The sequence below is a fragment of the Sapajus apella genome, unplaced genomic scaffold (assembly GCF_009761245.1).
Source record: "Sapajus apella isolate SASKATOON/1434 unplaced genomic scaffold, GSC_monkey_1.0 scaffold78, whole genome shotgun sequence".
Classification (NCBI taxonomy): domain Eukaryota; kingdom Metazoa; phylum Chordata; class Mammalia; order Primates; family Cebidae; genus Sapajus; species Sapajus apella.
Window position 1 is genome coordinate 6,725,228 of NW_022437018.1, and position 27,028 is coordinate 6,752,255.

Below are 27,028 nucleotides of genomic sequence, written 5' to 3' on the forward strand. Positions count from 1 at the left end.
AGAATGGGTATTACGATAACACTCTGTTGCCCAGGCTGTAGTGCAGTGGCACGATCTTGGCTCATTCCAGCCTCTGCCTCTCAAGTTCAAGTGATTCTCCTGCCTTAGACTCCCACATAGCTGGGATTATAGGAGTGCACCACCATGTCCAGCTAATCTTTGTATTTTCTTTTTTTGGAAGAGATGGGGCTTCGCCTTGTTGGTCAGGCTGGTCTCAAACTCCTGACCTCAGGTGATCTGCGCACCTTAGCCTCCTGAAGTGCTGGGATTATAAGTATGAGCTGCCATGCTCACCCTCAGTTCAACCCCTTTAATATTGGACGCACACCCCATGCCAGTTGAAAATTGTGTAGAAGACATGTCCATTGGCCACAGGCGCCAGCAAGTCCTGTTTACACTCTCCTTGAGCAAACAGTGGACACTATCGACTCCAATGCATAAAGGAAGAGAGTAAGTCCATTATGATAGTAATCTTTGTTTGCCAGTATAAACTGATTCAACAAGTTTGGGGGCTTCCAACTCCAAATGGTGAAAAAGCAATTCAAAGTAAACTTGACCTTCTCTGTTCTTAATCTCTATATGATTTTTTTTTTTTTTTTAATGTGTGAGCCTATGTTAGGAGTTAATGACAGTGACTCTTATCAGGCTATGCTGACCCTAATGGCAACAATACTGTTGAAGCCTTGTTTCTGAAAGCTGAGACATCCCTCTGGATCTAATCAAGAAACAGTTGTAGCTTGAGGCCTAAACTGAGTTGTTGGAGAATTGGGAGTTCTCAACTGCTAGATGGTATGCTGGGGCTTGGCATTCCTCTCTCAATTTTATAATAATCAGGGTCACCAGTGGAACTATACTTCCTGTATGATGTTTGTCTAAGCCCTGTGCTATCCCAGGATAAGTGCTGATTGAGGGCCAAAGGAGCATTTCCCATGGCACGATGCATCTAAGTCAAATGAGAGAGAAACAGAAAACCACCTTTAACACCGTAAGCCTTGTCCTGAGGCTCCAGCGCTAATTGCTCCCAAAGGGACTTCCCAACCTATACCAAAAAGCCCAAGGGGCCTAGGAACCTGGCAGATGTGGATTAAATAAAATATTTGGAATGAGTGATGACTCTGCTATTTAGTAAGGATGCTACTTCAAGCAAGTTTATTAACTTCTGACAGTATCAGATTTCTGATCTGTAAAATGGGGATGGTGTTGTCTATCACATTGGGCTGTTGTAAGGATTAAATTACATTAGGTAACACACATAAAATACCTAGTACATACCCTTGACATATCAGAGGTGCTTAAGAAATGTTGGTAGGCAGAAAAGTTAAATACACAAATAATGACATGTAGGTGATGACATGAGATTAATGTGGTGAACTGTGCAGAAGTGGCAATATAAAGTTCGACAGGAAAAGAGGAAAAAAAATGTATTGAACACTTGTCACTTGACCTGCTTCTGCATTAATTAGTAGCATTTCAATGGTCAGAGGTGGAGGAAGCATACTTTCTGATACAGGGAAGAGCTTGAGGAAGGTCCACAGCTAGAAAAGGCAAATGACCCTAGGAGTTGTAAGGAAAACAGTTGGCTGAAGTGTAGACTAGTACGTGGCACAAAAACGATAAGGGTTGGAATTTGCAGTAGGTGTGGCATACAAAAATGATCAGGTTAGAAAGTTAGAAACCACCATGTACAGAATCCCTGGAGGATTTCTGGCATAGATAGCAGCCTGATCAGAGTGGATTAACATGAATATGAAGTAAACGTGGTTGAGGTACGCCAAAAGTTGAGAGCAGAAAGATGCGGTGAGGATGCCAGTTCAGTAGATTAGACAGAGGTCAAGTAGAAGGTTAACAAGGAGACTGGATGAGGGTAGTGGCAGTGGGACAAGTGGAAAGATGTGGACATGAAAAACATGCTGAAGGTGGAGATTACAGCAGGGGTTTCAACCCCCGGGGCCACAGACCAGCACCAGGTTGTGGCCTATTAGGAACTGGTACACACAGCAGGAAGTGAGTGGCAGGGGAGTGAGCAAAGCATCATCTGTGTTTACAGCCTCTCCCCATCAGCTCACATTACCACCTGAGCTCCATCTCCTGTCTGATCAGCAGGCACATCAGATTCTCACAGGACTGTGAACCGTGTTGTGAACTGTGCCTGCGAAGGATCTAGGTTGTGCACTCCTGATGAGAATCTAATGCCTGATGATCTGTCACTGCCTCCCATCACCCTGAGATGGGACCATTAGTTGCAGCATAACAAGCTCAGGGCTCCCAGTGAATCTATATTATGGTGAATTGTATAATTATTTCATTATGTGTTGCAGTATAATAATAACAAAAATGATAAAGCACAATAAATGTAATATTTTGAATCATCCAGAAATGCTCTGCTCACCGCTGACCCTCCCTCAAGTTCATAGAAAAATTGCATTCCATGAGAACCAGTCCCTGATGCCCCAAAATTTGGGGACCACAGGGTTAGAGAATTTGACAAATGACTGAAGGTGTAGGGTAATGGTGAGGGGTGACTTGAGGACTTTTGGCAGGATTTTGCAGTGAGAGAATGGTAAAAGTTACTAGCCAAAATGAAGAAAGACATCTTTAGGGTGCAGAATGATCTATTTTCCTAGTTCTGACTTCCTTGGGATCAGCCCCTCTAGTAGGCAAGAAAACGTCCTGAACCCCTAGCAATCTACGTCACTGTATGAGCATAGTTTCTAGGCTTTTCTATTTCCTCTTGTGTTTGATTCTCACACATATTTTGAGGACCTGCAACTGGTCTCTATGGCATTGGGATGTAAGAAAATGATACGTGCATGTATAAACAGTAGTTAAAGAAAGGTGAAATACAAACTTCACAGGGAAATGGGTAGATCTAGAAAACATTCAAGACCCTTGAGCTTTCAGAAAATATTTTTTACAAAAGTATATGATTTAAAGTGATTCCTTTGGTTTGGAATGATTGAGGTTGGATGTTTAAACCAGAGAAAAAATTAAAACTCTTCATTTAGCATGAAGTACTGACAGGGTAGTAATGTGTATTGTTTTTGTTTATCTTAGAGGGGGATAAAGAATAATATGTTCCTGGGACGAGAAGACACTGAAAAAGTCATTTTATTTATTCTCCTGTCTCAAGGTAAGAATATACTAAAACCAAACTAAACTGATATTTATTTGACTTATTAAACAACTTTAAAAATTACAAAAGTGACATATTTTATTAACAGACAAAATATAGGGAAGCAAAAAGAAGTTAACAAAATCATCTGCAATTTCATCACTTAAACTGTTACTTTTAGGTATATATGTGAGAGAGGCAGAAGAAAGATACAGAGTGTGAGGTCTGGATAAGACCGACTGGGCTGGTTTCAGTTCTAGCTTCTCCACTCAGTAACTGTATGACCTTGGATAAATTATTTAATCTCCTCACACCTCCATTTATTCATCTTTACAATGGGAGTATTAATAGCATTCATTTAATTACTATAATATGACAAGTTAGTTATTACATGAATACTGTTGAAAGTTTCTGGTGCATACTAAGTGGTCAATACATGTTAACTGTTGAAATTATATTTTTAGTGGAAGAATAATTAACATTGTCTTATAGGAGTAAAAAATTATTAAGACTTTAGGGGTGAGGGAAGTGGATTGAAGTAGCTGTGAAAGATATTCTGAGGAAAAGGTTGATAAAACTTGGCGAAGAGAGTCAGGAGTTGGGTCTGGTGTTGTGCTGTCCACTGAGTATTTGATGTGTGGCTAGTCCAGCTGAAGAAATGAATTTTTAATTCCATTTAATTTGACTTAAATTATAGTTAAACATTCAATTCAATTTTTGGAAACCTTTTTGGAAAAATTTGGGAATATGAATCTACTTTCTTAATGCAAATTTTATAAAATGTAAATAGAAAGCAAGTATTTCTGATACAAATTTAGTGACTGAATTGATATGTGCTGTAAAGTGTAAAACCTACATCAGATTTGGAAGACTTAGTACCCCCAAAATTAAAATGCCTTAATAATATTTTGTACTGATGATGCATTGAAATGATAATGTGCTAGATATTATCTAAATAAAATATATTATTAAATTAAAATAATTGGACAATTCAAAATTCAATCAAATTGTAAAATATCAACATTTAGTTCCATTGTAGTCATGTTCTCTTTGGCCCTGATTTCAAGGATGAGGTTATAATACTATATATAGTTATATGTTATATAGCTATATATATAACATGTATAATGAATTTATTATATCATATTATATATAATATAATCTGTTCTTAAAAATGGAATAATCCAGGGCCAATTTTTCTATTCTATTGTGATAACTCAATTGTGCATTTTAAGTTAGTCACCACCTATGATTCATTGTAAAGCGTACACAATTTTAAAACACATTTCTGTCCTGAAGAAACTTGCTTGAACTTTGTCAATGGCATGGGTTTGTGCTCGGATTCCATTTCTTGAAGTGGATTTTAGGACTAGAAAAGCAATTATAACTATTGAAGGTAAGAACTGTAAGCAGTGTTCCATGTGACCTGCAACTAATCCCTATGGTGTTAGGATACAAGGAAGTGATATGTGCATGCATAAACAGTAGTTAAATGAAGGTGAAATCCAAATATTCAGGGCTTAGAAATTTAGATCTACTATCACAGAAGGCAAATGTGTATAATGTTACAGGAAGTTGGATGGGGATGAGTGGGGTGGGAGAGGGCTCTTCCCTCACCCCTGGAATGTCAGTTGATGGTTCAATAATTTTCACTCTGCCTTGCTAAAAATGACAATATGGTAGCCGGGGCACTGGAGAGAGATAATCTCCTGATGATCCACAGCTATTAACATTAAAGTGTTAACTGAATAGAGATGCCAGGGAGAAGAACTTCCTGGGCAAGCATATTAAGAGACAAGGCGAAGTATAATCTTCCAGGGACACTCCACAGGAAAAAAGAAGAAAGCCTCAGATGGGCATGTGTACAACTTCCTAAACACACTGGCGCATGCTCAGTTCCCAAGTGTAAAGGGGAATACGCACACACAGGGGAAGCCCAGCCTAAGGGAAGAATCATGGAAAAGAGGTGAGTCTATAAAGTCCTAGTATTAAAGGTTAAATGCTCTCTTTGACCCTCAAGCGCCCTCTTGAATCTCTTCCAAGTGAACTTTCCTTTCTTTCCTGTTCTAAAACCTTTTTTTTTTTTTTTCAAAAACACAAAAACAAAAAAAAAAAAACGTTCCACTTCTGCTCTGAAACTCACTTCCGTCTTCTTCTGCCTTATGCTCCTCAGTAGAATTCTTTCTTCTGAGGAGGCAAATATTGAAGTTGCTGCAGACACATTCGGATACACTGTTGGTAACTTGGGGTAACTACAATACCTGCCACCAGTAACGTGTAGTAAGGGGAAATATAATGGTCAAAGAGCATGACCTCTGACAACACATTACATAGTCCTTTGATATCCTGAGTTCACTTGACAGCTGAGGTGAAGAGTTTACTTCTCTCTGTTCTGGTGTTCTCTCTCTTCTCTTGGTGACAATTAAAAATGGATTCAGAATAGACATTGTTTATAGTGTAGCTGAGGGAATGATAAAGAATTCAAAACGAAGTTGCACGTAAAACTTTATTGTGTTCATCCTCTGCCTGATACTTTTCAAGTTTCATACTACCTATAGCTATCTGATATACTGCATAAAGTGACAGATCATATCATTTAGTAGTGACATGTTCTTTTATTTATAAATCTGTCTGATAAGGAAAAGCAGCACTCACATTCTACTTTCTATTATATTTGCCTCAAATTTAGTTGACTTGCTTGGGTAATTATTCTTCCAGAAAAATGTTAAAATAAAATTTTTAGGTTTAAAGCAAAAGGTATGAGGAAGTATTGGGTTTTAAGGAAGTTCAACAAATATTACTTTTGATGGGGACAACACGTTTAAGCAGATGCTAATAAATATTATCATCTTTACTGTGCATGGAAGCTCATGCCTGCAATCTCAGAACTTTGGGAGGCCAAGACAGAAAGATTGTTTGAGCTCAGGAGTTGGAAACCAGCCTGGGCAGCTTAGTGAGAAATCATCTCTACTTAAAAAAAAATGAAAGAAAAAGAAAAGAAAAGTTATATGGGCGTGGTATTACACACATGTAGGCCCAGCTACTCCACTACTCAGGAGACTGAGGTGGGAGGATATCACTTGAGCCCAGGAGTTCAAGGTTGCAATGAGCCATGATCACACCACTGAACTATAGCCTGGGCAGCAGAATGAGACTCTGTCTCCAAGAAAAAAAAAATATCCTCTATTGCAAGCAAAGGCCACATGAAAAACCATAGATTAGATGTTATAAAATAATGAGTTTTCTTAAACTAGATCCCATAATTAGAGTTACCTAGCCAGTTACTGACGGTGCTGGAAAACCATAGGTATCCAAGAAGCACAGCCAATTTGCTGTTGAGTTTATTGCAGATAACATGCCATATAGCATACTTTTTAGATAAACAGATGCCAAAGAGAGAGAAAGGGAAGGTGTGGGGGGTCACTTATGCCCATTACCTTAGCCAAAATTCACCCCTCAAACAATACATTCTTCCCTTCATGGGTAAGTGAGGTGGCCAATAGATGGCAGGGAGGTGGCACTAAGAATATTCTCTCTATATTGAAGGACAAAAGAGTGGAACTATGGTTTCTTTCAACAGTTGAAATATAAAATAAAAATACTTTGTATTTGTGTGTTAATTTTGAGTGCCTTTAAATATTTACATCTTTTTAACAATAAAATAAAATTGTATCTCTTAATTAAGTCAGGTTACATGATGTTAAAAATTGGTTAAAATATGTTTGTTAAACCATGTAGGCCTGCCACCTATTTGGGGTTTCACTTTATAACAAATTTTGATTCTTTATGGTTAATGATAGTTTAATTCCTCTTGAGTCATTTGTAATTTATGTTTTCATAAATATTACCACACCATCTTGATCTTTTTTTTTTACCATCTTGATCTTAAAATTTATTAGCATAGAGTTGTACCTAGTATTTTTCCATCATTCTTTTAATCTCTTCATATATGTGATCCCTTGTTCACATTTTTATCTTGACTTACACATATTTACAAATTTCACAAACTAAATGCCATTTACTTTATTCTTCTGTGTATTCTCAGTGTCTAGACCTTGGTGCATGGTAGGGACTTAATACATATTTGTTGATTATATTTCTTCAAAACTATATTTTAATATCAGTTAAAAAAATGAGACGTTTGTTCTGTATGCTTTGGCATTGGCAAAATTTTTTTAAAATTCCCCTTGAGTCATTTGTAATTTATGTTCTCGTAAATATTACCACACCATCTTGATCTTAAAATTTATTAGCATAGAGTTGTACCTAGTATTTTTCCATCATTCTTTTAATCTCTTCATATATGTGGTCCCTTATTCACATTTTTATCTTGACTTACACATATTTACAAATTTCACAAACTAAATGCCATTTACTTTATTCTTCTGTGTATTCTCAGTGTCTGGACCTTGGTGCATGGTAGGGACTTAATACATATTTGTTGATTATATTTCTTCAAAGCTATATTTTAATATCAGTTAAAAAAGATGAGATGTTTGTTCTGTATGCTTTGGCATTGGCGGGGCTCTCATAAAAGAAACATAAGATTTCACACTGATTATGCATCCTACATTGTATACCTGCCAAGTAGTATTGTTAAAGGCAAAAATAATTTTAGCAATAGAGATATTGTATGAGAAAATGGATTTGATGATAAAATATTTATGAAACCACTACAATCGTGACAATACAAATAATTTATTTTGTTGTCTGCTTCATGTATTGGTGTTGAGAATAGATTCCACATACATGTGGAACATTTTTCTTTCTACCTTTCATTGAGAAAATTAAAATGAAAGTCACCCAATGTTTTATCTCAAATATGCAAGTTGTTTTGTGGAATCATAGTCTGAATGCACTAGGTATGTTTTTCATATTTCCCTTCTCCCTGTTTTTCTTATTGATTCCATTTTCTTACTACTCATTCTTTCTTATAAACCTTAATTTGGGATTCCAGACAGCAAAAAAATCAGGACAGGAAGGAGTTGTCGTTAAGGTGATGACAAGTAGAAAGTGTGATGAGAAGTAGAAAGAAAGAAAAATAGAAAAATTGAGATAAAAACACCAGATCACTTAAAATTGAGCACTAAGTGTCTCCCATAGACATTCATGTATATAAAAGGCTGATGCTAAAGTACTACAGATTGGGAACTGTAGATGAGATCCATAATTAATTTTATTGTGGAATGAGTTATATGTTATTATATTTGAGTTCTAAATCACCTTCCATTCTCTACTTTTTGAGGTTGGAGCTGGAACTTTTCAGTTTACATTTCTGCATTACTCCATGGCTCTGTGTAAGACTCTTCTACAACAGCAACCGGGCAGAGACAGCAAGGCAGGTGGAAAGGGATGAGACTTGCTTTTTCCTGTTGGTTTCTTGTGGAATTCCTGTCTGAGGCGGAATTCCTATCTGTCTGTGGTTTCTGTTCATGCATCAGCAGTGCTGCTTCACTGCAGTAGCAATGAAGATCCTCCGCATGATAGTAGCTGTATCCAGTTTGCACTTTTTCTAACTTTCTCAAAAACAGCCTTATTTTTCTCCATTCCATAGAAACCAGCACCAGCCAAATAGTGGCTTCTATGTAAGCTGTAAGGGGCCCCATATAAAAATACATTTTAATAATTCCAATCTCTTTCCTCTGTTCCCCCTACCCTACGAGTGGTTTTTACTTCCTGTAGTTGCTATCTTTGTGACACCTTACATTTCTCTTAGTCACCTAAATAACAACTTTATACAAAGTTTAAAATTTTTCATACTAAATTCTGCCTATTAAACATAAGTAGGAAAATAGAAATTCTCTATAAAATAAAATATAAAAATGAAATTATCTCTGTTTATATAATTGTGTGATTTTTTTTTTTCTTCTTAATGGACCCTGACTAATAGAAACACCAGTACAGCTGTTAAGGGAATTTGTCTGTCACTTTATTTGTTTTAATCATATCATGAGCCATCCTGTTGTGAGGAATATATGGATTTCAGAGTCAGATAAATCAGGGTTCCACCAGTCTCTGTTAATTCCATGGAGTGAGATTTTGGGAGGATTATCTTAACCTGTCTGAGCTTCAGCCTCCTCCTGAACTGAAAATAACATCTATCTTATAGGTCTATGAAGATTAAGTAAGATAATGTTTGCAAATCATGCATGATGTGCTCAGTAAATGGTATAGATAATCTTCATGATGAAGATTGTGATTAAGAAACGGTGGTAAGTTTCAAATAATCAGAAGTGAAGTTTCTTTTTAACTTTTGTTTTAGGTTCAGGGGTTGATATGGTTTGGCTATGTCCCCACTCAAATCTCATTTTGAATTGCAACTCCCACAATTCCCATGTGTTGTGGGAGGAACCCAGTGGGAGGTGATTGTATTATAGATTGAGTCTTTTGTGTGCTGTTCTTATGATACCGAATGAGTCTCATGAGATCTGATGGTTTTAATAACAGGAGTTTCCCTGCACAAGCTCTCTTTTTTGCCTGCTGCCATCCACTTAATATGTAACTTGCTCCTTCTTGCCTTTTGCCATGATTGTGAGGCCTCCCTAGCCATGTGGAACTGTAAGTCCATTTAAGCTTCTTTTGTAAATTGCCCAGTCTTGGGTGTGTTTTTATCAATAGCGTGAAAACAGACTAATATATGAGTACATGTGCAGGTTTGTTATATAGGCAAATTATGTGTCATGGGGATTTGATCACCCAGGCAATAAGCATAGTACCTGATAGGTAATTTTCCAATCCTTACTTTACTCCCACACTTTACCTTCAAGTAGGCCCTGGTGTCTTTTGTTCTCTACTTTGGTCCATGTGTACTTGATGTTTAGGTCCCACTTGTGAGAACATGTGGCATTTGGTTTTCTATTCCTGCTTTAGTTTGCTTAAGATAATGTCCTACAGCTCCATCCTTGTTGCTACAAAGAACCTGATCTCTCATACTTTTTAATGGCTGTATAGTATTCTATGGTGTATATGTACCAAATTTAAGCTTTTGAATATAATTCAATAATTTTAAGACCTAAAATTCTAAAATCTGGAGGTATTATGTCAAAGTTACAAAATTAGTGGCAAACATCAGACTCCTGATTATACCGAGAAACTCTGATTATACTTAGAAACTTTGATCTTACTTGTTCACTAGAATGTCCCCAGTAACATGTCATTTCATGCAAGTTTATCATTCCATCGTGGAAACCTGACAGATAACACTAAGTTAAACATTGACTGAATTTATTTGCAAGGATTGCAATGTTGTATAGGGAAATAAAAGTAAATCATGAAATTTATAAAAATAAAAACAAATTATTTTAATGATAAAAGTAATTTTCCAAGGAGGAAGTCACATTTACATATTATGTGCAGATAATTTCTTTTTCAGAGAAGTAATGGAGTATTTTGCTTAGATAATAAATTTGGCATCAGATTGTTCGGGCTCAAATCTAGACAATACCCTTGCTAGCTGGGTAAACTTGGGTGATTTACATAACTTTACTGTGTCTCAGTTCTCTAATTTATAAAATGAGAATAGGTAGTTTCTAACATGTGGTTTTAAGAGGGTTATTACACAGAAATCAGTTAGAACATTGCTTGTCATACTGAAGAAAATGTGTTCTATTTATCATACTTAACATTCTTTCACATAGCAAGAGGTCACTGAAAATATTTCAAGTTCTTATCTTTTTAGTGCTAGAAATTATGTAGCTTTAATTTTCAGGAAACTTTCAGTAGTTACTTTAAAAAAAAATTACTTTGACTACCTGTAATTTATATAACAGCAGACTAGCACCTGAAAAGCAAGGGCCTCTTTTCAGCCATCTCCTAGCAGCACACTGTAATAACTCTGAATTATATAGGATTGCAATTATATATGAAATATTCATCAATAACTAAACTTGATCCTGTAATTAAAACAGACATTCAGGTGAATTGGAGTGTGAAGAATTGTCTAGTCCATTAAATTAGCCTGGTGCTATCTATTTCTTATCTTCTTTACTTGAAATTTTTCTATGTGATACACCTTGACTAAGAAATAATTATTCCTAGTAAAAGGAAATTGTTCACAAATATGTTCTACTTTCGAGGAAAATGATAGCAACAAAAACTTGGTTAATAGTAAGCTACATCTTGGGGAAAATACATTCCATTGCTTTGGCCACCATAAATGAACCTGGACTGAATTCTGACTTCTCTTTGGAAAGATGGTTGATGTTAGCTTAATCACACAAAGGAAGACAGTGATAAAAGAGTGGGGGCAATGCTGAAATGAGTTTTTCCAGAGCACAGAAGTAGGTAAAGTTGATTGATAGCTAGTGCTACTCTCAGTGTAAGACTCCATTAATATAATTAAATTAAAAGTGAAGAGTTGGTTTGGAATTTTCTCATCACTCCTCAAAATCACAAGGGGTTCTGTTAACAAAGCTGCTTTCTTTCACACAAGTAAGTTCAAGAGAATTGAAACAAATAAGACCAGAATTATGAGACTATCCAACTCTTTTGTCTTCATTATATTTCATCAAGTCTCTGTTTTAAAGCATGGGAGTAACAATATAAAGGTCACATTTCAGATGAGTAAGCACTCTGAGAGTTTTTATCTGATTTTGGATTTAACCAAAACAACCTAGAAATCAGTTAGAAACTAAATTCCTTCCATTCATTGAAAAAGTATTAATTAAGCACCTATTATGTTTCAGGCTAGGTGCTATGGATACAAAGTAAAACAAAATATTTGGAATATTTTTACTGATATTTTGGAAAGATACAAGATGTAATTTCTTTGAAATATGTGAGTTTCTGTCATTGGGTACAATAAAACAAAACTATCTCTATAAGAACAAAATGAGAGAATAAAGCAAAATAGCAATATATGGGAGAAAATTAGAGGTATTCATTAGCAACTACTTTGCTATAAGTCAACGGTGGGGTGAAGTTACTCAAAAAAGAATAGGATTTAGGGTGACTTAGAATGTCAGTAGCAGCTTCCTTGTTGTCTACTGGTTAGGATTTAGTGATCTCACTTCTGTATCCCAGGTTAGATTCCAAGTCAAGGAAGTTTTTCTTGAAAAGAAGTCAAGAGCATATTGTAATAGTTTTCTCCTTGTTTAGACTTACACTGTGGGCTGACAACACATCTAAGTAATCCATTTGATTCTATGTTTTCTACTTTAAGAGGAATCATGTCAATATATGAGTCTAAGACTGCAACTATTATAACTGAGTACAACTTAAGAGACTTGTAAAAATATGTGCCCTAATATTTTTGCCCTATGTGAAAGAGTGATTGAACTTCATTGACTCTTGGGGACAGATAAGAAATAATGAGGGAAATTTATAGCAGTAGTTAATGTTGAGTGTAGCTACTTTTTTCAGAATTGAGGCAACACGTCAGCTGCTGGGAATGATCTTCTGCAAGGAATGATGGCTCCTTCGCAATCTTCCTAAGCTGAATACAGTCTCCTCATCCAAGAGTAAGGTCCCTCCCTGGGGATAGCTTAAATCTAATGGTCAGTTGATAAGGTAAGTAGAACCCTCCCTTGTTCTTTTGCTGAAGGAAGGACAACTTAAAAGGCCTATCTCAGCTCCAGATGTCCTTAACAGAAGCTTCTTGCAACCAGAGTTAAACTCCTACCACTACCCAATCTACTTTCTTCACTCCCCCAGGGTGGTAATGCAGGGGTTGCTTTTGAATAAGCCTGTACACAAATCTCTATCTCAGAGTCTATTTCTGGGAATCCAGCTTAAGACACGGTGAGATTTGAGTTCAGCATTAGGAGAAACTTTCTTACAAGTAGAATTGCCTCAGTGGTAGGAATTCCACCTAGAGGTTGTGAGTTCTCAATTATTGGATGCCATCAAGCAGAGGCAAGTGACCATGACCTGGGGTTGGTGAAGAGAGAATTCTTACTTCATTAGGAGTTGGAGTGCATGATTTTATGATTTTAAAATCTTCAAAGGCTTTAACTCTGATTCTGTAATAAATTTATAAAATAATGCAGCCACTGTCTTTATAAAATCTACCTCTGTGATGTTTCTTTCACCTAAGCCCAGGTTACTTATTAAAGAATATAATTCTTTGTACATCTTGGGCCCATATTCAAATCCTGGAACAGTATATAACCTATAGGCTAGCCTAAGATCCCCAAAACTAACATCAAAATGCTACAGAAAGAAGATTAATTAAATATACAAAGGCAAAACATTTGGTTTTCCTAACCTTTTGCGTTATATCCCAGGTTGTACAGGATCAACCACCTTAGGAAGCCCATCAGACCTCCTGTGTTATTTCTAGACCATGTTGATGGTGTCAAGCTCACCTGTAACGCTGAATACTCTAGGGTAAATTTTCTTTTTTTTTTGGCTGCCAGCATCTTACACTTTTCGGATGTATTGTGATGGTAAACTTACAAGGTAGAGTTTGACTCTCACTGTTAAAGACAAAAAACCCAGATATTTGCTTCCTCAATCTCCCTTGTAGTAAAAGCATGAGAGTTTGTTCCAGGTACCACCAACCAAATTCACCTACCCCAGGCTATGATCCAGAAGTTATTTCTGGATCTGTTCAAAATATGGATCATGGTAGCATCAGAAGTTGTGTGCAGTTTCCAGGGAGAGTAGTGTCATTGGTGTTAGTGGCTCTCTAGTATTAGTGGAGCTTAAATCACAAGCTACATCTAGTACTTAGAAATGAAAGTGGCAGAACCTTTTCTGGCTAAGTATCCTCTCAGCCTAATTCTCTACCTCTTAAGGGAATTCTGTGAGCTAACAAAAATATTATTAAGAAACATATTTTTCCACTTTAGCAGAGTAAATCTGGATTGGTTATAGAGTCTTGCTAGATTTGAAGACAGTGAAATTCTAGCTAGTGATATGAGATAGGACTCTGGGTGTTCATAGCACAGACTTAACAACTAATAAAAGTAACATTGGTGACAATCTGGAGAAAAAGTGCCTATTGATGGCAGGTCTTTGAGAATCACAGGGACTACTGCCATGAAACTCTATTAAAAAGATAAACTATATAAGAATTGTGGAGCTTGGTGGTTATTTCTAGTGATAATCTTTACCTTAAAGAAAGGAATAGACAAGCTAGATATCTTAAAATCTAAATTCAAAACTTGGCCTGAAAATTGTGGGCATTCTATGATAGTGCTGTCAATACTTAATAACAGTTATTCTCACTCCACTTGAAATTCACTTTTCTGTTCTTTGCTTTGAGAGTTAAACACTCAGCAAACCACCTTTCCGCTTTGCCACTTGGCTCACAGGTAGGCTGTGTTAGCAGAGAACACTTAAGAAAATGCTAAGGCTAGAGGAGAAAGAAGATGCTTGTTTTTTTCTGTTTGTTTGTCATTTCTGTCAACATTACTTGGCCCCACTTTTTCGTCCTTGCTATGGTTTGAATGTCTCCTCCCAAAGTTCATGTGTTGGTAACTTAATAGTCAATGTAACCATATTAAGATACAGGGCCTTTATAAGATGATAGATTCATGGATTAATCTATTATCCACAGGATCGAGTTAGTTCTCCAGCAAGTGGATTGTTATATAAAAGTGACCTGGGTTTGTTCTTGCAGTTTCTTTCACATGCATTTGCTTGTCTTTCTGCTTTTTCACCATGTTGTGACACAATATGATAGCCCTACCCAGATGCTACCACCATGCTTTGGACTTCTCAGGCTTCAAAATCATGAGCCAAATAAACTTCTTTTCTTTGTAAATTACACAGTCTCAGATATTCTGTTATAGCAATAGAAAACAAACTAAAACAGAAAATTGGTACCAAAAATTGAGGTTGTTGCTGTCACAGATAACTTAAAATGTGGAAGCAGCTTTGGATCTGGGTAATGAGTAGAGGCTGGAAACGTTTGGAGGATCAGCCTAGAGAAAATTTGTATGCTATGAACAGAACATTAGGGCTATTTGAGTGAGGACTCAGAAGAAGACTAGAGCAGTGTGCTCAGGATGCAGGAAAAGCAGTCAAAGAAAATTATTTTTCGGCTTTAAGACTAAACCTTGTTTCCCTGTTGGAGTTTCAACTTACTTAGCCTGTACTCCTTTCTTTTTACCTATTTCTCCCTTTTGGAGTCGGATTGCCTATCCTATGCCTGTCCTACCATAGTATTTTAAAAGTAGATAGCTTGTTTAAATGTATAGGCTAACAGCTGGAAGGAATTTGCCTCAAGGTGAATCATGCCTTGGGGTTTCACCCATATCTGATTCAATGAGACTTTGGAATTTGGACTTTTGAGTTGTGCTGGAAAGAATTGAGACATTTTGGGGCTGTTGAAATGGAATCAATGTATTTTACATTGTGAGAAGAACATAAATTTTGGGAGTCAGGGGTGGAATACTATGATTTAAAAGATTATGTGTTGGAAAATACTATGATTCAAAAGATTATGTGTTGGAAACTTAATTGCCAATGTAACAGTATTAAGAGGTGGGCCCTTTAAAAGATGATTGGGTTATGAGGGCAGAGCTTTCCTGGATAGATTAATGCCATTATCTTGGGTGTAATTTAGTTCTTGTGGGAGTAGTAGATTACTTCCTATGAAAGTAAGTCAGCTCTTGAGAGAGCTGGTTATTTTAAAAGCAAGTTCAGCTTGTTGTTTTAGTTTTTTCTTTGCAAGTGTTTTTGCTTTTGTGTATGTTTGAAAAAGTACAACACAAATGGTCTTCGGATATGCTGCTGACATGCCCTTGGACTTGCCAGTCCCTAGAATCATAAGCTACATAAATAAACTTCTTAAAAGTACATGAGTCTCATGTATTCTGTTATAACAAGGGACTAAGATAATTCCAGCAATTGTCATTTATTCCTGTGTCGACAATTTAATCCAGTTTTCAGATCTTTCAATGTCTGCAGAACTGACCTATTGTGCTTTCTCATAAACACAGGACAAGCAAGCCAAAATGCCTATGGGAAACAGTTCTATTGAAAAATTAATTCTCCTTAGCCTTACTCAAATCAAGTTTTCTACCTCCTGCTCTAGAAGTAGAAACAGATTCCAGGTTCCAGTATGTTCCAAGAAGGCATTTATATAAGCCAAGTTAGAAAGAGTAATATTTCCCCTCCCCAGATTATAAGATTTTGCTAATTTAAAATACAGAAAAATGTAAAGAATATTGTGTGAATGAATTCCGATGTGTTAGATCAAGGAAGTAGCAAACTTAAAAGTGAGTACATTTATCAAAAATGTTAGATTCAGTGTGTTAGCTCAGGTATCTTCAAGGGGTTCTTACTATTTTATCAGTGGGTTTTTCTAAAACATGGACACGATTTCCCATAAAAAATAAATCTGAAATTAAAAAAATAATTCTAATATGTTATCAAAAGATTTTCCTTTATTGACCATATTAATTAGCTGGTAGTCTCAGTCAAAACTTCTGATCAAGGTGGGGACTCAGGTGTCTTATATTATACATGCATAGCATAAGATGAGAAGTAACTTTTGAGGTTTTCCAAAGATGATTTCCTTAATGAGGATTCTAGAGTTGATGGGAATGTTAATATGTATAGCCTGAAGCAAAATTCAAATTGCAATATGTTATAATAGCTACTGAAATAGAACTGCCTCCCTCAGTGGGCCTGTTAAATATTAGAGGCCCCACATAACAAATTTGGGATTGTGGTTTTAACTTGCTGTTAACTGACATGAATGCCTGGGTGAGGCCTAGCAAAAGAAGGTTCTACACGTGGTCCAGTGTATAGGACAAGCCTCTCTGCTGCTTGGCTTTTAGAATATAGGTGATTCAAAAGTAGTCACAATGTTTGTGGCAGATCTGCATGCTATATGGAGTCTTGTCACAGAATCATAGCAGTGACTGTAAATTAGGATAATGTCACAGCCATGCTATTTTTGCTCAATTGTTTTTTACCATTGCTATTACCCATATTAAAGACCAAAATTCAGGACATATTATAGATCAACAGGCAATGCAGATATTCTCTATTTGCCGAACTAAATCCTAAAGTTAAACATTCCTAGACAGCTCCACCATGAAATGTTAGTGGTCTTTGGGAGCTTAATTCCCTGTACATACTCAGAATATGAGTAAATTGCAATACCAGGTGGTTTATATCTACTACTAATGCATTTACATCTGACTTACATTGAAGCCTCAGGAGTTCCTTCTGACTAGTTGTCAGAGGAGAAAAAGTTGAACTTTCAATTTGCACCCATGTCTGTACATGTTGGTACCAGCTCAGGAAGGGAGTAGAAAAACATTTAAACTACACACAGTGGTAGCCCTGAAGAATGGCAGGGAAGGAAGCTACCACCTTAGATATGAACTTAAAGTGGTTCTATTTTGTCTGAAAGGGGATTTGGCCCAGGTTATGGGTCTACAATATTTTGTGTGCAGTTGTGAAAATAAATAATAAAACATTTGTGTTAGTTTTTTGTTGTGTTATATGTATGGATTTTAGGTAATTTCCTGTTCATTTCTCATCTTTTATGTGAAGTATGTTGTTGGTTGTGAAATTTATATTTTGGCTCACACATCACAGCTTATTAGTAACAGGTTTTTGTATTCTTGGGTGAGGTCATGACATTATTGAGTGATCCCGAATTTGGAGATAGATGTAACTGCTGATTCAATTTTGCGAAGAGGGTAAGAGTATTTTTCAGTTGCATTATGTTAAACTTTTTTTTATGTTTAATTTTTATAGGAACATATTAGTTGTATATATTTACTGGGTACATGAAATATTTTGATACGGGCATACAATTAATAATTATATTAGGGTAAATGTAAATGGAGTATCCATCACCACAAGCATTTATAATTTGTTTTATGAACATTCCAATTATACTTTTAGTTATTTTAAAATATATAATCAATTATTGTTGACTGTAGTCACCCTGTTTTTCTATCAAATACTAGGCCTTATTCATTCTATCTAACTATATTTTTGTACCCACTAAGCATCCCCACTGCCCCATACTAGCCTTGCCAGCTTCTGGTAACCATTATTCTACTCTCTATCTCCATAAGGTTGATAGTTTAAATTTTTAGCTTCCACATGAGTGAGAACATGCTAGGTCTGTTTTTCTGAGCCTGGCTTATTTCACTTAACATGATGTCCTCAAGTTCCTTCCATGTTGTTGCAAGTGACAGGCTTTCATTCTTTTTTACGGTTGACTAACAGTCCATTGTGTGTATGTGTAATCAGTCAATGGGTTCCTGGGAAGTGTAGAAATCCTTGGTTTTTGTTTACCTTGGAAGAAAAAATTTAGCTAAGAGATGTGTGGCAAGGGTTAAGTAGCAGAGTTTATTGAAGGAGAATAAAGTGCATCCTACAGAGGAGCAGGAAACAGCTCTGCGCTGTTTCCACTGAAAAAAATAGCAGTGATTATTTAAAGAGACTGTATACTCTGAAAGATGAGACAGAGTGGACAGCTTGAGAGAATGAGCCAGGAGCAGCTAGTGCTGGGGACTCTCTTTATGAGAAATTTACATATCACTCATGTAGGGGCATGAGGAAGTGTCACCTGCAAGCATGTTTTGGGAGATCCCTTCAGGAATGCAGGTTCTGTGGTTGTGCATGCTAGTACACATATTGTAGTCTCATTAGCTTAAAATCTCTACCCAGGGGCATGCTTTTTTACTATTATAATGAACAAAAGACTACAATTAGTTTTTGGAGGATCATGCATGCTTGTTCGTGGGGAAAATCCTTAGCATGGTTATCTTCAGCTATGACCTGAGACGTTCCCTTGAGGGCTAGAAGAACCTAACTACAAGGCCAGATGTAGCTACTGTATACATTGTCTTTTTTGCTGACTGTCAGTGGGCAGCATCTCCAGGACTTCTTTTCCCACAGGCTCTCTTTCCTGCTCATTTTTGGCTACCTGCCTACTCTAACAACACCACATTGGAGATAAAGTTATTACTCAAATCATTCTCTCTGAAGGCTCAGAGGTTAGGGGTTTTCAAGAATAGCTTTGTGGGCAAAGGACTATGGAATGGGTGCTACTCATTGGTTGGGGATAAAATCATTAGCGTGTGGAAAATAGTCCTCCTGCATTGAGTCAGTCTCTGGGTAGGGAGAGGGGCTCACAGTAGGGTCATGAGTCGCAAGTCCAAGTGATATTAGCCAGTCTTTGAAATGCAAAAGTCTGAAAAGATATCTTAAAAGGCAAATTTAACATTATCTAACATTAGGCACAATTAAAGAAGTTACAAATCTTGTGATCTCTGGAACAATGGCTGGTTGTCATTTGCTTACCTGAATCTTAGCAGAATTCAGGTCCCTCTCATAATCCTAACTTTGTGGCCTTTCATTAGTTTGTTGTTGTTGTTGTTTTTGAGAGAGTTTCGTTCTTGTCATCCAGGCTGGAGTGCAGTGTCGTGATTTGAGCTCGCTGCAACCTCCTCCTCCTGGGTTCAAGTGATTCTCCTGCCTCAGCTTCCTGAGTAGCTGGGATTACAGGCACCTGCCACCACACCTGGATAATTTTTGTATTTTTAGTAGAGATGATGTTTCATCATGTTGGCCAGGCTGGTACTCTAACTGCTGACCTCAGGTGATCTGCCCATCTTGGCCTCCCAAAATGCTGGGATTACAGGTGTGAGCCACTGTGCCTGGCTGGCCTTTCATTGGTTTTACAAAGGAAGGCTTTGGGAGGGCTATTAGCATCCTTACTTTAAGATTAAACTACTAAAACTAAATGTCTCCCAGAATCAGCTTGACCTATGCCCAGAAATGACCAAGGAAAGCTTGGAGATGAGAAGCAAGATGGAGTTAACTATGACAGATTTCTCTTACTGTCATAATTTTGTAAATGCAGTTTCATATGTGCCACATTTTCTTTTTTATTTTTCTGTTGATAGACACTTAGGTTGCTTCCACGTCTTGGGTATTGTGAATAGTGCTGCAATAAATATGGGAGTGCAGATATCTCTTCAGTATACTGATTTTCTTTATTTTGGGTATATACTTAACAGTAGGGTTGCCAGATTATATGGTAGTTCTATTTTAGTTTTTGAAGAACCTTCACACTGTTCTCCATAGTGGCTATACTAATTTACATTACCACTAATAGTATACAAGGGTTTCCTTTTCTCTGCATACTCACCAGCATTTGTTATTGCCTGTATTTTGGATAAAAGCCATTTTTAACTTGGGCGAGATGATATCTCATTTTCGTTTTGATTTGGAGTCTTCTGATGGTTAATGATGTTGAGCACCTTTTAATATGCCTGTTTGCCGTCTATATGTCTTGTTTTGAGAAATGCCTATTCAGATGCTTTGCCAGTTTTTTGAATTGGATTATTATGTTGTTTCCTATTGAGTTGTTGGAGCTCCTTTTATTTTTTTGGTTATTAATCCCCTGTCAGATGGATAGTTTACAAGTGTTTTCTCCCGTTCTGTGGATTATCTATTCACTTTGTTGATTATTATTATTATTTTTTGCTGTGCAGAAGCTTTTTAACTTGGTGTGGCTATATTCATCCACTGTTCCTCTGGCCGTCTGTGCTTGTGGGGTATTACTCAACAAATCTGCTTAGTCCAATGTCCTGCAGAGTTCCCCAATGTCTTAATTTAGTAGTTTCATAGTTCAAAGTCTTGGATTTAAATATTTAATCCATTTTGATTTGATTTTTGTATATGGCAAGAGATAGAGATCTAAATTCATTATTCTGCATATGGATATCTAGTTTTCCCAACACCATTTATTGAAGAGACTGTCCTTTCCCCAGTGTATGTTCTTGGCACCTTTGTCAAGTGTCACTTGACATGAGTGAACTTGAATGAGTTCACTGCAGATGTATGGATTTCTCTCTATTCCATTCCATTGGTTTATATGTCTATTTTTATGCCAATACAATGCTGCTTTGTTTACTATAGCTGTGTAGTATAATCTGGAGTCAGGTAACATTATGTTAGAAAGTTAAATCATGCTAGGTGGAAATGTTTTTAAGTCTAAAGATGAAAAAAGGGGATACTAGGAAGTCAAAAGTGTGAAAAGTATGTTTCTAGAGGAAATTCATCTTTTTCTGTTTGTTCATTTTTTTCAGCTCTAACCTTTATTTGGGGCTATTCTCATGTTTAAACATGCAGTTTACTTTCTCCCATATGGCTGATGTACCAAATGTCTACTTTCTCAATGCAGCTTGAAATTATGATGATCCAGGCAGGTAACCAAGTTTGTAATGATCTGATCCTCTTACATAGATTCTAGTTTGGGAGACATTGAGGGGATAAAACAAATTTCTTGAAGAATTCGTTTTAGGCAGAGAGTAATGACAGAGCTTGCAGCTATATCGAATTAGTCAGATAAGCAGTAGTGACAGTGGTCATCACAGTTCCCTGTGTCCATGTGGTAGAATGTGAGGTGCAGCCTGAAGTTTCTTATCACTAATGGTCCTGACAGTCATATTTTCACTGGGCCACCTCCAAAGTGAGGGCTGAGGCAACTGTTTGCCCATGTAAACTTCACGCTTGTTTATGTGGCCCTCCAAATCAATTTATCCTACATATATACAGCTTAAATTTTCCCAGTTTGTTTCAATCGTTTTCAACTTAGATCCCTGACTTATTTCGCTGACTATTTGGAACACAGCTATAGGCATATCTGGGGGTCATTCATTAGCCTATGTTATGATGAGTGAGGCAGCTTATGTGAAAACTCGAACCCACCACTGTCACATGAATCCAGGAGCATATACTAAGGCATATCTTCTCTTTTTCTTGTCTGATTCCTCTCCAAAACTAGTAATTCTATAAGGATGCACAGGTCTTTCATCTGAGTAAACACCTTCCATGTGCCAGTAAGAGAGACCAACAATGCTATCACCTTCTTAGGGAAGAATCCCTGATTCTCTATCTCTCTGACTAGGTGATATCCTTTTGTTACATGTTTCCTAGAAAATTACATTTTTCTTTCCTAATTATAATTATGCTTGTAGCTGATTTTTTAAAAATTATTTATCCACTAGAATTTACAACACATGAGGACAGGAATCTTATCTGTGGTTTCCTTAGTGCCTAAGGCAAAGTCATGTACAAAGTAGGCATAAAATAAATAGCTGTTGAGTGAATGAATAAAATGAATACATATTTGAGTTAATGCAGCTCTGTTAAATGAAAACATATCAGAAAGGATGAGGATAAGACTAATGATGGGTTTATTCCAAAAATAAATGATTTAAAAAATACCAGGAAAAAATAGAAGTGTATAAAAATTATTCTCAAAAGTACCAGATGTTATGGGGGTTGATGTTATGGACTCTAAATTCTCAATTCCAGCATCTGTCTGCTCTTGAAATAACTTCTAGTCTAGTTCTGTGTAGATAGTAAAAGTAGTTTCACTGGCTTTTGCAAGAAATTGTTTTTATATCCAATTCTTATAATAAAAAAGATAGAGTAGATATATGCAAAAATAGATATGGTTGGTTGTGAAATAGACATGTTATCTTGTAATTACTCAATTCTGTCGATGGACTGCATATAAGAAATGTAATTGCAATGAGATACACAGAGTGGTATTACTTATTTCTTATGCAGTATTGCCTTTGAAGATATGTAAGAGTTGTTGCTAACAAATGACTGATTCGGGACCTGAACAATGAAAGCCAGAGAATGAATGACATATCTGAGCAAGTCACGCTGATCAGGTACAGTTATTTGGTTTTCTTTTGATCACTGTATTGTGTAATTAATGGATAAGGCTCCTAAAGCATGGAACATAGAAACAGGAAATAGTTTCCTGGTTTCCTAGCTTTACATGGTTTCTCCCTTTTCAGAAAACTCAAGATAAAACAAAACAAAATGCCCTGTGCAGATATCATAACTTAGTTAATGCAGTGGAATTGATTTTCAGGAAAAATTTATTTTATTCCACAATATACTGTGGTTTGGCAAATGGCTAAAGTTTTCACATTTCTCAAATAATCATTAAAATTGGGTTTGTAGCTATCATATAATTGCAATATACTGAAAGAAATAAACCCAGGAATTGTGATAGGAACAATAAGATCCAGGAATATTCTTCTACCCCTTCATCCAGAAAGCTGTCTGGGGATACATACTAAAATCTAAGATAGGTCTTTAATAACACTTCCTATGCATGAGATATTTTAAAGCTGTGAAAGTCTTCCACCTACCTACTCAACCACCCCAGTATCGTTAGAAAGTGCTCAAGACTGACCTGGCATGACACCCTTCCAGTTGTTAGGTCTCATTGTCACGTATCTAAATTCAATGACATACTTGAAATGCCAAATTTCCTTATACGGACAAATGAAGAAAAATTCACTGATGTTTAAGATGTCACTATTCAAATATCATTCATGTATTTTCCAAATTAGAGAAAATAAAATAACATTTTTTAATTTCAGGACAACATTTTAAATTACTTCTGTAGTTGTTTTTAGTTATTAGACAAGCACAAGACCCTGTGATTTTGGCTTGAATGGATTGACTCTGTGAGCAGGACTTGACAGTGCCCTTTTTCTAGAGGCAATGTTTGCAGTACTATTTATGGAGATGAAATCATACTTGCTAATTTCTATTTGAAGACATTCTTGAATTGCAAGTGCAGAGAAATGAATGCTTAATTCTATGTGTCTCAAGGATAGGTTCCAGGTGTAGGGGCCAAGGGAAAAACTCTTATCACTCTCTGAAGGCCTACTGAAAAATAAACTCACAGAAGACAGGTGAATTGGAGAAAGGGCATACAAACCTGTCCATGGAAAAATAAAAGAAGGCAAACCCTGTAAAATATTTAAAGAGGTTTTTTTTTTTTTTTTTTTTTTTTTGAGATGGATTCTTATTCTGTCACCCAGGCAGAAGTGCAGAGGCATGATCTCAGCTCACTGCAACCTCTGCCTCCCGGGTTCAAGTGATTCTCATGTCTCAGCCTCCCCAGTAGCTGGGATTACAGGCATGCACCACCATACCTACTTTTTGTTTTTGAGTCTTGCTCTGTCTCCCAGGCTGGGGTACAGTGGCACAATCTTGACTCATTGCAACTTCTGCCTCCCGGGTTCAACTGATTCTCCTACCTTAGGCTCCTGAGTAGATGAGATTACAGGCACCTGCCATAACATTCAGTTAATTTTTGTACTTTTAGTAGAGATGGGGTTTCACCATGTTAGCCAGGTTAGTCTCGAACTCCTGACATCAAATGATCCCCCCCTGCCTTGGCCTCCAAAGTGCTGGGTTTATAGGCATGAGCTACTGCATCCAGCCAGAAGAGTTTTATTCTGAGCTAAATATGAGTGACTATGGCCAGAGGCACAGTCTCAAGAAGACCTGAGAACATGTGCCCAAGGTGGTTGGTTTACAGCTTTATATTTTACGTTTGAGGAGGACTTAAGACATCAATCACTATGTGTGTGGTATACATGGGTTCAGTTTGGAAAGGTGGGACAACTCAAAGCGGGGTGCATAAAGATCATAGGTGCATTCAAAGATTTTCTGATTGGCAATTGATTGAAACAGTTTAATTATTATATAAAGACCTAGAATCAATAAAGAGAATTAGATGGTTTAAGATAAGGGGTCTGGAGCTGAAGGTTCTTATTTTGTAGAAGAAGTCTCATAGCTGGCTGCCCTTACAGGCAATAGATGGCAAATGTTTCCTATTCAGGCCTTTAAAAGTTGTTAGACTCTCATTTAATCTATTCAGAATTGGGAGGCCCTGGAAAGATCTAGTTATGTTAATAGAGATTCTTTACAGATGCACATTTTCTTCTAAAAAAGACTGCTTTGCAGGACCATTTCAAAAAAATGGCAAAGAAACTCATATTTGAGGGTAAAATATTTTGATTTCCTTCTTTATCTGTCATGTGATGTTATACTAGAGTTAGTTTCAAATTTGGTATCTTATTACTACAAAAAACCTATTTTGTTTTAATGTTAATGCTGGTGAGTTGTGCCTGAACTCTGAAGGGCGGAGGATATAATGAGGCATATGTGATCCTCCCTTCCCATCATGACCTGAAATAGTGTTTTAGGTTTCTTTGGGTTCTCTTAGCCAAGATGGAGGTCCATTCAGTCAGTTGGATGGCTTAGAATTTTAATTTTGGTCTACAAATCTATTAACATGCACATGGCAAAGAACCACAGAATGATTACCCTTTTCCCCACTGGGGTTAAGAATCTTATATACCATGTTGAGTTTATGGAAAGAATGGGGGCTTGGATCCTCACAAAAGAAGTTACGGTTGGAAATATTTTATGACAAGGGGGAGAAGAATTCCATTGAGGGGCAATACATGATTACGAGGGAGCATGAATGGATAGGGAACAGAGGGTTACTTGTAAATAGTGCTCCTTGAAATCTGAATGATCCTTAGAGACAAAAATTATCTTATGAAAAAATCTGTTCTGTTGTGGTTACATTCTTGATGTTCTTTTCTGTCATAGGTAATAAAACAAGAGGGAGCAAAAGAAAAACATTCGTTCTGTTTGTTAGGTCCGAACTTTAGGGAGATAAAGGAAATTAGAGAACAACTTCTTCCTGTGTTTCAGGACAGATAGAGGATTGAGGGACAGTAGTTGGGAAAGCAGGTGGTGAGGTCAGAGAGAGCATGCGCCTCCTTCTTTAGTTCACTATGTCAAAGTGCCATATTTTGGGGTATTAGTCTCTTATTCCCAACATAGGTTTTCTTATTTTAGTTTCCGAAATTGAGATTTTAAAATCAATATATACATCAAATGTGGCAGCAATAGTTTTTCTCTAAAAAATCATTAAATGTATTTTATAATCTGAAGTGTTTCAGAATTAAGGAAATAGGGTATGTTGATAGCAGTCAAAAATGCTTATCAAGTAACTGAATTATTAACCTTACATGTACTTATATTAATTTAATTACTTTTATTCCTGCGTTAAAGACCAATACATAATATGGAAAGTAGGCAGGAAGAGTCAGGAAATCTCTGATAATTTCACTTTCTGTTCTGCTTGTGGATGAATCTGATGGGAAACCAGCTGGGCATTAAAGTTTATACCACTTGTCAAAAACCATCATGCCTCTCAACATTCCTTTCCTAAAACACCCCTCCGTCCGGTCCCAAATACATCCTCATTCAATCCTAATTTTATTTCAGATATTCTTATGATCTGGCTCTTTTTCATGTTGTCTAAACTAATGACTTTGTGATATTAGTCTTAAACAAATACCTCCGACTTCTTAAATTACTAGTATATGTGCTCTCCCTGATATATAGATATCAACTTTTCCAAAGTACTACCAATGGCATATTTGTAAACTTTTAGAAGCTGCAACTCTTCTGGGTAAAAATGGCTTACAGTGCAATCTTTGCCTTTTTTTTTTTTTTTTAAGGGAAACCTAATCCTTCCTGGATTTAGAGTGATGTAAGCATATACTTAAATAAGTTTAATAATAACAACTGTTGAAAGCCCCTAGATTTATACCTTTTAGGATTTCAAATGTGTTCAGCTGAATATATACTGTCACTCTGCACCTGCAACAAGCAAAAGGTTGAAAAAAAATATTTTGGGAACCTGATCAGTCTTCTAAGAAAGACTTGAGGAACTAGTGATTAAGGATTTCTCAATAAGATGAACAACCAGGTTCGGTTAGAATAAAGTTTATAGGTATAACTGGAGCCAACTGGAAATTTAAAAGGAATGAATAGCCAATGATTGCTGGCTAGCTATGAAAAACATCTACAATAAAAATCAGAGACCTAAACAAAGAGGAAAACAATTAGCTGATGAAAAAAGAGGCTTCTACAATCTACATGTTTGTACTCCTCTAAAATTTATATATTAAAACCTAACCCTCAATGTGATTGATGGTGTTTGGAGGAGGGCCTTTGGGAAGTCAGCAGTGTCTTTTTAAAAGAAGCTCCAGGGAGATCTCTCACCTCTTCGGCCATTTGAGCTTATAGCCAGAAGATTGCTGTCTATGAACCAGGAATTAGCCTTTTCACCTTTCACCAGACATC

The 27,028-nt window shown here is 36.6% G+C and overlaps 1 long non-coding RNA gene across 1 annotated transcript; it reads left to right on the forward strand.

Annotated features, from left to right (window-relative positions):
- The first annotated feature begins 212 nt into the window (after nucleotides 1-212).
- LOC116532999 lies at nucleotides 213-22,817 on the forward strand. The gene is made up of 3 exons (XR_004261033.1): nucleotides 213-2,203; nucleotides 18,587-18,591; nucleotides 22,807-22,817. It is a non-coding gene; the product is annotated as an uncharacterized LOC116532999 (long non-coding RNA).
- The last annotated feature ends 4,211 nt before the right edge of the window (nucleotides 22,818-27,028 follow it).